The sequence below is a fragment of the Bubalus kerabau genome, chromosome 3 (assembly GCF_029407905.1).
Source record: "Bubalus kerabau isolate K-KA32 ecotype Philippines breed swamp buffalo chromosome 3, PCC_UOA_SB_1v2, whole genome shotgun sequence".
In the NCBI taxonomy this organism is placed as follows: Eukaryota; Metazoa; Chordata; class Mammalia; order Artiodactyla; family Bovidae; genus Bubalus; species Bubalus kerabau.
The window spans coordinates 16,769,310-16,777,500 of NC_073626.1; the positions used below are offsets into that span (position 1 = coordinate 16,769,310).

General features: G+C 36.9%; 1 long non-coding RNA gene across 2 annotated transcripts; it reads right to left on the reverse strand.

The window, feature by feature from the left end:
• Positions 1–2,030: 2,030 nt before the first annotated feature.
• On the reverse strand, positions 2,031–8,179 carry LOC129645512 (uncharacterized). Of its 2 annotated transcripts, XR_008711414.1 has the most exons (4): positions 8,032–8,179; positions 6,438–6,706; positions 4,753–4,933; positions 2,031–4,479 (listed from the first exon to the last, which is right to left on the reverse strand). It is a non-coding gene; the product is annotated as an uncharacterized LOC129645512 (long non-coding RNA). The 2 variants fall into 2 exon arrangements; XR_008711415.1 differs by lacking the exon at positions 4,753–4,933.
• Between the last annotated feature and the right edge of the window lie 12 nt (positions 8,180–8,191).

An 8,191-nucleotide genomic window follows, 5' to 3' on the forward strand; every position in this document is an offset into this window, starting at 1 on the left:
TCAGATGTCAGGCAAGTAATGCAAGAGAGTGGAGTCGTGCCAATAGGCACTATGGTGAGTTGGAGATTGTGCTGCTGCTGCTGCTGCTGCTAAGTTGCTTCAGTCGTGTCCGACTCTGTGCAACCCCATAGACGGCAGCCCACCAGGCTCCCCCATCCCTGGGATTCTCCAGGCAAGAACACTGGAGTGGGTTGCCATTTCCTGCTCCAATGCGTGAAAGTGAAAAGTGAAAGTCAAGTCGCTCGGTCGTATCCGACTCTTCGCGACCCCATGGACTGCAGCCCACCAGGCTCCTCCGCCCATGAGATTTTCCAGGCAAGAGTACTGGAGTGGGGTGCCATTGAGTTGGAGATTGTAGGTTTAGACTAAAGGCAGAAGTTGCCACTCAACTTTAGTTCTGTATTCCCATATGAGAATGGCATTCCAGGGCTGCCAACCGTTATAACCTTTTGAGAAACACCAGAAATGCAAATTTTTATGTGAAATTTCCAGGTTTTAGACTCATCAGCAAATTTACATTTTCTGTTACTACTCTAAAACCACATCAGCAGATCATATGGTCTCTGAACTAATCCCTAGTCAACAGTTCATAAAGAACAAGAGCTGTAACCTAAATAAAAGAATTCAATTTTTAGCCAAGTCTTTGTTCATAGGTAAGAGAAAAACATATTTTCATAAATCAATTATTTTTCTAGATTTCATAGGTTAGCACATCTTTGCCCATTCTTTTGCTTTTAATATAATTCTTTATATTTATATAATGAATTCTTTTAGGCAGCATATAGTTGTATTTGTTTTCTGACTTATCATACAGTCCCTGCCTTTTAACTTTGGTTTAGACCATTTAGATTTGATGTGATTATTGACCATCTATTATTCTGCTACTTGCTTCCTATCTGTCCCATTCGTACTTTTCTTCTCTTTTCTTCCTTCTTTTTAATTAATTTTTATGATTCTCTATTCTTTGGTTGGCACATTAGTTATAACTTTTTAGTATGTCGTCTTCATATTCACTTTGGGGTTTAAAGTACACACCTTTAACTTATCACAGTCTAACTTACAGTGATATATACATTTATGCATATTATAAGAAAGTTAAAATGATGTAGACCTCTTTCTTCCCTTCCAGCCTTGAATATATTATAATTATACATTTTGCTTTGACCACGTTTTCAACCTTGTTATACATTGTTAGTAATTTTGTTTTAAAGAGAAGATTATCTTTTAAAGACATTTAAATGATTTTCTCACAAATCTTTATATGTACCTACATAGTTATCATTCCTGGAGAAGGCAATGGTACCCTACTCCAGTACTCTTGCCTGGAAAATCCCATGGATGGAGGAGCCTGGTAGGCTGCAGTCCATGGGGTCGCTAAGAGTCGGAGACGACCGAGCGACTTCACTTTCACTTTTTCACTTTCATGCATTGGAGAAGGAAATGGCAACCCACTCCAGTGTTCTTGCCTGGAGAATCCCAGGGGCGGGAGAGCCTGGTGGGCTGATGTCTATGGGGTCGCACAGAGTCGGACACGACTGAAGTGACTTAGCAGCAGCAGTAGCAGTTATCGTTCCCAGTGCTCTTTATTGCCTTCAGATTTTGTAGGTTTGAAATGTCTTTATTTAATCCTTGTGTTTGAAAGGTATTGTCAATAGGTAAATAATTTTAGGTTGATAGTTTTTCTTTTAGGACTATTTACTTTTGTCTGCACTATTTCCAATGAGAAATCTATTGTGATAATTGTTGTTCTTTTATATGAAATGTACCTCTGGCTGCTTTTTAAGGCTGTTTATTACAGATTTTAGGCAATTTGATTGTAATGTGACTTGGGAAAGTCTTTGCTATTAAATATGTCATTTACACTTGAGGCTATTGAGTTTCTTGGATCTGGGGATATATGGTTTTCAGCAGATTCAGAAAAATTGCTCCCATTATTTCTTAAACTATTCGGTCATCCCTAATTTCCTGTCTTTCAGCAACTCTAATTATGTGTTAATATATATTTGTTCCAAGGCTAACTACTATTATGTTCGAGCTTTTTGGCCTTTATTTTTTATATTTTTCTTTCATATAAGGTAGTTTGTATAGATATATCTTCAATTTCATTAATCTTTTCTTCTGCAATATCTATTCAACCATGAATCCCATCCAGTGAATTTTTCTTCTCAGATATAGTTTTTATCAGTACAAGTTCAGGTTTTTAAAAAATACATGTTATATATCTCTATGTAATATGTTCAACCTCTTTTCTAGCTTCTTGAACATATAGAATAGAGATATAATAGCTTTTTTTAACATTCTTGTTTACTAATTCTATCATTTATTATATTCTGGCTCTCTTCAAATATTATTTTTTACCCCATTTGCTTTCTCTGCTTCTAGAATTCAGTTTTACATATCAGGAGTTGGTAAACTTGTGTTAAAGACCATATCTGGTCTAAACCCTAAATAACTAGGGTTTGCCAAGTCATTTGATGTGTTGCACCTGCTCAGATATGCCACTGCAATGAGGATGCTATCATATGCAATACGGAAATGAACGGGCATGGCTTATGATAAATATATCTTCTTGTCCAAGTGTTTATTTTATCCATATGTAACATCTTCTTGGCAGTAAATTATATTTGTAGGTATAAGATTACTATGTCATTTTTCTTTTGGTTCGTATTTGCTTGATACATCTTAATATTTTTCTTTTCTCACACAACATATTATTTACTCTTTTTTAAAAAATGCATTGTTATATATAGTCTCCATTTTTAACTAGTATGTTTAAATCAGTGTTATAGACAACTATAAATACTAGATAAATATAACTACCAATATATTGGTACTTATTTTTCATGTAAACTTCAAATTTTTTTCTCCATCTGTGCTGTTTGAATGATTTTAATTTATTCTGCTGGTTAAAATTTCTACATGACATTTATTTATTTCATTCTTATGGCAGTTGTCCTTCTCCAAAGATCCAAAATCATGATTATTTTCTTATAACATATATTTAAATTTTATTATGTATACACACATACGCAAATTTTATAGTTTTTCTTCTAACAACAAGAGTAACAACCAACTTTCCCAAAAGAATATTTTCCTAGACAAACTATCACTCATTCCTTAGGTTTACTAACTCATCAAATTGAATAACGTTGAATTTTATTTCCAGGTTACTCTCTATATACTTTTCCATTTGCTCTAGATTTTTTCCATTCTTTTTCTCTCTTTCTCACACACACACACACACACACACACACACACACACACACACCCTCACCCACACCCTCAGTTTTTGCCAGCATTAACTGTTATCACAATATTTGATAATTTTAATTATCATATCTCTTCCATCATTTTCTAGATTTGTTCTTTTCTAATTTGATTACATCCTCTAAAATTGATTTCACTTGGAGTATTTGTTCCTTTCTTTGCTTTCTTTTTATCAGTGTTCAGAATTTTCTTTTATACTTTGATTTTCTTAAATTTACTTATTTGTCTTGGTGTAGATTTTTCATTATCAGTACTATTTGTCACTCAGTGGCCCTTCTAAATCTAATTTAAATTAAAGAAATCTCAGGATTTCCTTAATCCTGAGAACTCCTAAATTCTTATGCATCATCTTTCCATTTGGAACTTCTTTTGTGGCTTAATGTTACTCTTTTATATGGCTAATATCTTCTAATACTTCTATAACTATATCATACTATTTTTAATTCTTAATTATAATTATCATACTATTTTTAATTCTTAATCTTTCTATTTTGTTTGCCATCTAGTTATCTTGCTGAGTTCAGGCTCTCCTGGTGTGTCAGCTACTCTGTTTCAGCAGGATCTCTGAATAGAAAACACGGCCCTGAATTCCTGGAAATGTGTTTTGGGTAATGGCCAAAGGTGAGGATCCAGTCTATGTGAATTTTGGTGAATTTTAAAAACAGAGGAGGGGTTAAATCCTTGGGCAGAGAGTCTCAGGCATCCCAGAACCTCTGTGGATTCCAGGCTATTAACAATTCTCCCACAGGAGTTTCATCTTGTGGGTGATTCATGTCTCATTTTTTATGGTTGCACAGCAATGGGAGGAGGCAGTCTCCCTAGGCTGATATTCATCAGCGAATGGATGTTGTTGGAGAAGCGGGGGGATAGTGGATGCCCGAGAGCAGCTGGTCAGCCTTCACCTGTTTTTAATAATTCATCACTCAGGCAGGGTCTTTGTGCTGCCCAGTGTTATCTCAGAGACACCACTTTAGCAATCTGAGCTGCTGCAGAAGATTTCTGGTGAATGGGAAGGTGATGATTGTCCAAAGACAATGTGAAAGAAAGGCAAGTACATGTTTTAGAAGGCTTTTCTTCACTCTGTCTCTTCAAGGGTCATCTTCGGAGCATTCCCATAGGAGGGTGCAACTCCCTGTCCTATCACACAGCAGCGATTCTAGACATCCTTCATCCTCAGGGCCTTCTGTTAGTTAGCTTCTCAAAGATGTTTTCCTGTCAGGACAATATTACAAAATAAACTTTAAGGTTGATTTGAGGAAACAGCCAGCAGAACAAGCATTTTACCATCACGACAAGAATTGGAACCTTACAGTTAGTGGCTTAGTTAATTGTATAGGTAATTTGCATTTGTTTGTTGTTTGTTTAAATAGTTTTAAACAAGTCTCCCAATGTGGGTTTTTTTTTTTTTTTTTTGCATAGTTTTCTGCTTAGGAGCTCTTCATTAATATATGCGTAACACTTTTAATTAAAGATATAATATTATACCTTTAACATTTCTGTGCCAAAAGGGGGTGTCCATTTCAATAAGAACCACACCAGTTTAAATTCATATCTTTTAAAAGTGGAGGAAAATAGAAGAGCTTGGGCCGAGATGGTTTCCTGTTTCTTAGTGTCGAATTTAGAATAGTGCTCTCCTGCTAGTAGTTCAAGCTGACAAAAGAACAGCCTGCAGCATGAAAAAAACTGAATTACATTTTCCCATCCTCCTTTATTTTAAGTGCATTTTCAAAATTAGGGATCAAAATGCAAAAATAAAAAAGAAAATTAAAATGCAGAAATTTCTACTTGCAAAAAGTCTGTACAATTTTAATTCTAAACATTTCTAAAAACTCTTCTAAGATTGCATATATTGTGTGTCTGTGTGTGTGTGTGTGTGTGTGAAGAGAGGTGGAATGGATAATTTGAATTACAAAAAAGCCTTGATAACCCCCCACACATCAATTTACCTGTGAACAAAAAGATTCACACTGAGAAAATGGGACTTGGGACTATTTGATAAATTACTACAGACTACTTGAATATTCCATTAGCAAAATAATAGCTCATTACAGAACCTCAGAAGAATGTAGTATAATTACAATAGTACTATCCTCCCTTGGGTCGGGGGAGGTAGGAGGAATGCAAACGTTAAAATGATAGCTATTTAACCAATGTTGGGGGAAAAAATGCCTCAAAACAAACTAAGAAGGTACATGGTTTCTGGAATTCAGTGAAATTTTTGTAGTTTCTACCAGCTTTAATCAGTTGAATGTGTTCTGCCAAGTAGAAGGTTATTCACATTCTTGGATTTATATAAAACATACATATGCACAGCCCATGTGACAGTGATGATAGAATTGCCTTAGATGCTTACATTTTTTGGTAAACCACACCTAGATACGTCTGAGAAGTGATGGTGTTAGGGGAAGCACACGGACTGAAACCGCCCACCCTGGCAGGCACCATAGTAACCATTTGCATGAGCTGTTTTACGACAGGAGGTCCTGGTAAGGAACACGGAACTAATAGGCCACCACCAACTGGAAGGTCAAAAGGAGACACCACATGTCCAACCACCTCCCAGAGATGGATCCCTCTCTCTGGCATCCATCTTGGTTGAAAAGGCGAGCATCACCAGGAAGGGCTCTGAGTCAGAGCGATCGGCTAAAGACAACCCGGAAACAAATCCCATCACCATAAAACTCGAGACTGCGAGCCACATGGCAGAGCAGTTCTCCTGGGTTCCCTTACCCTATTGCTCTCCACCCGGGTGCCCTTTCCCAATAAAATCTCTTGCTTTGTCCGTACATGTGTCTCCTCAGACAATTCATTTCCGAGTGTTAGACAAGAGCCCAGTTTCGGGCCCTGGAAGGGGTCCCCCTACCTGCAACAATGGCATGTTCATACTCTCAGTACTCGGTGAGAAACTTTTGAGAAGATGAAAAATGACCAGAGATAGTAATGTAGAAGATGAGAAGAAGGGGATGGATGGAAGGCAAGAATGGAGGAGAGGATGAAGGAGGAAAGAGAAGGAAAAAGGAGATAATGAAAAGAAGCCAAGTGCCTAATATACATTATGATAATGTTGATCACAGAGCTGAAATACAAAATACTTAACAAAAATTCTGCACATTCATGAGCTAATGAATTTGTAGCAAATGGTTACAAATGGTACAAATACAAATACCCACTCCAGTACTCTTGCCTGGAAAATCCCATGGACGGAGGAGCCTGGTAGGCTGCAGTCCATGGGGTCGCTAAGAGTTGGACACGACTGAGCAACTTCACTTTCACTTTTCACTTGCATGCATTGGAGAAGGAAATGGCAACCCACTCCAGTGTTCTTGCCTGGAGCATCCCAGGGACGGGGGAGCCCGGTGAGCTGCCGTCTATGGGGTCACACAGAGTCGGACACGACTGAAGCAACTTAGCAGCAGCAGCAGCAGCCCTTCTCTTGCTACTAAACCAAAATGATACAGAAGTGAATACATAAAACTCATTTTTTTTTAAGAATTTAGCTTCATTTTTCAGGTCTGAGGCTGTTAACTGTGACATTCAATAAACCACCTGGGAAAAGCTAAGCTGTGCTAACCAAGTTATTTAAACTCTCAAAGTGAAAAAGTTGCTTAAGAAAATAAAAGGTATAATTATTAACTTCAGCTGGGAGAGTACAAATCAGAGGGTAAAGAACACTAGACTCAACCTGTGGCTTTTTTTTTTTTTTTTTGCTTTTGTAAAGCTGACATCTTTGCCCAAATTTAGGAAATTTGCAAAATATTTCAAGGCAAGATTTTACAGTGAGTGTTATGCCCAGTGAACAGGAATATTCATACCTAAACCACACTGTTATGTTTAAGATCGTTCAGTTGAACATGAAGTTTGTAATGGCCCCAAACTTCTTCATGTGGAGTACATTTGAAAAGAAATGTGATCTGTCCAGTCTCTATCCTGTTGTAAAGCTCACCAGAGGCAAAGTCTGCTTGCAGAATAAGTAAGATAAAATCATCTGCATGTTCCGAACAATAGTACAGACCAGTTGTGCTTGTCAGCAGGCCTAGGATATTTTATTCAAATATCCACACTAATAGAATGAAGACAGGACCTTAACCAATTTATTCACTGCCACAATGTCAAAGCCAGAATTAGATGAACATGTAATAAATATCGGCTGAATGAATAATATAATAAGAAATGTACAAAATAACATGTTACAGTAAGAGTGTACATGTATTTCAATATATAGCCACTTTCCCCCTATCTGTACTAATGATGGTAATCAGGGGCATGGAGAGTCCAAAGTGATGACTGTTTAAATTTGTAAAGTCTATATAAATATTTAGGGGAAAACAGTTTAACTTTCTAAAAGATGATCTTTATGGATACAATAAAAATAGTCTTCTAGTTCTTCAATTCACATTGGCAATGTGATGGGAAAGTGACTAGGAATATAATTAAATAAATTAGATTCCTTATGATAATCTATAAGCAGAAAAACAAAAGTGACTTATTTAACATTCATCTGCAATAATGTTATCCAAAGTGTGAGAAGTAATATTTTGTTATATTTAGTAATTTCCCCAGAACATCCTCGTCCTTGGCTGAAATTATTCTAGAAGAATGAGGTTCCAGTTCTGGGTAACATGGAACAAGCAATCCTTGTCTCTCTGATTGAAAGCAAATATAAGCCTGGATAGAATGTAGAGAGCAACTATCTGTGGGTGCCATAAAATAAATATTAATAGTAGCAAGTGGACTGGAGATGAAGAATGGCCTTTCAACACTCACAGTTTTCCTTTTTTGTCCCTCTAGTATCCTCTGGCCTGAACCTAACACAGCCAGAACTGTGGAAGTGAGCACTACTTGTGCAGAGAAAGCTCCAGGGGAACCTGGTTTAAACAGTTGCAGGTGGAACTTAAAAACGCTGAGCGAGAAACCCAACCCTTAG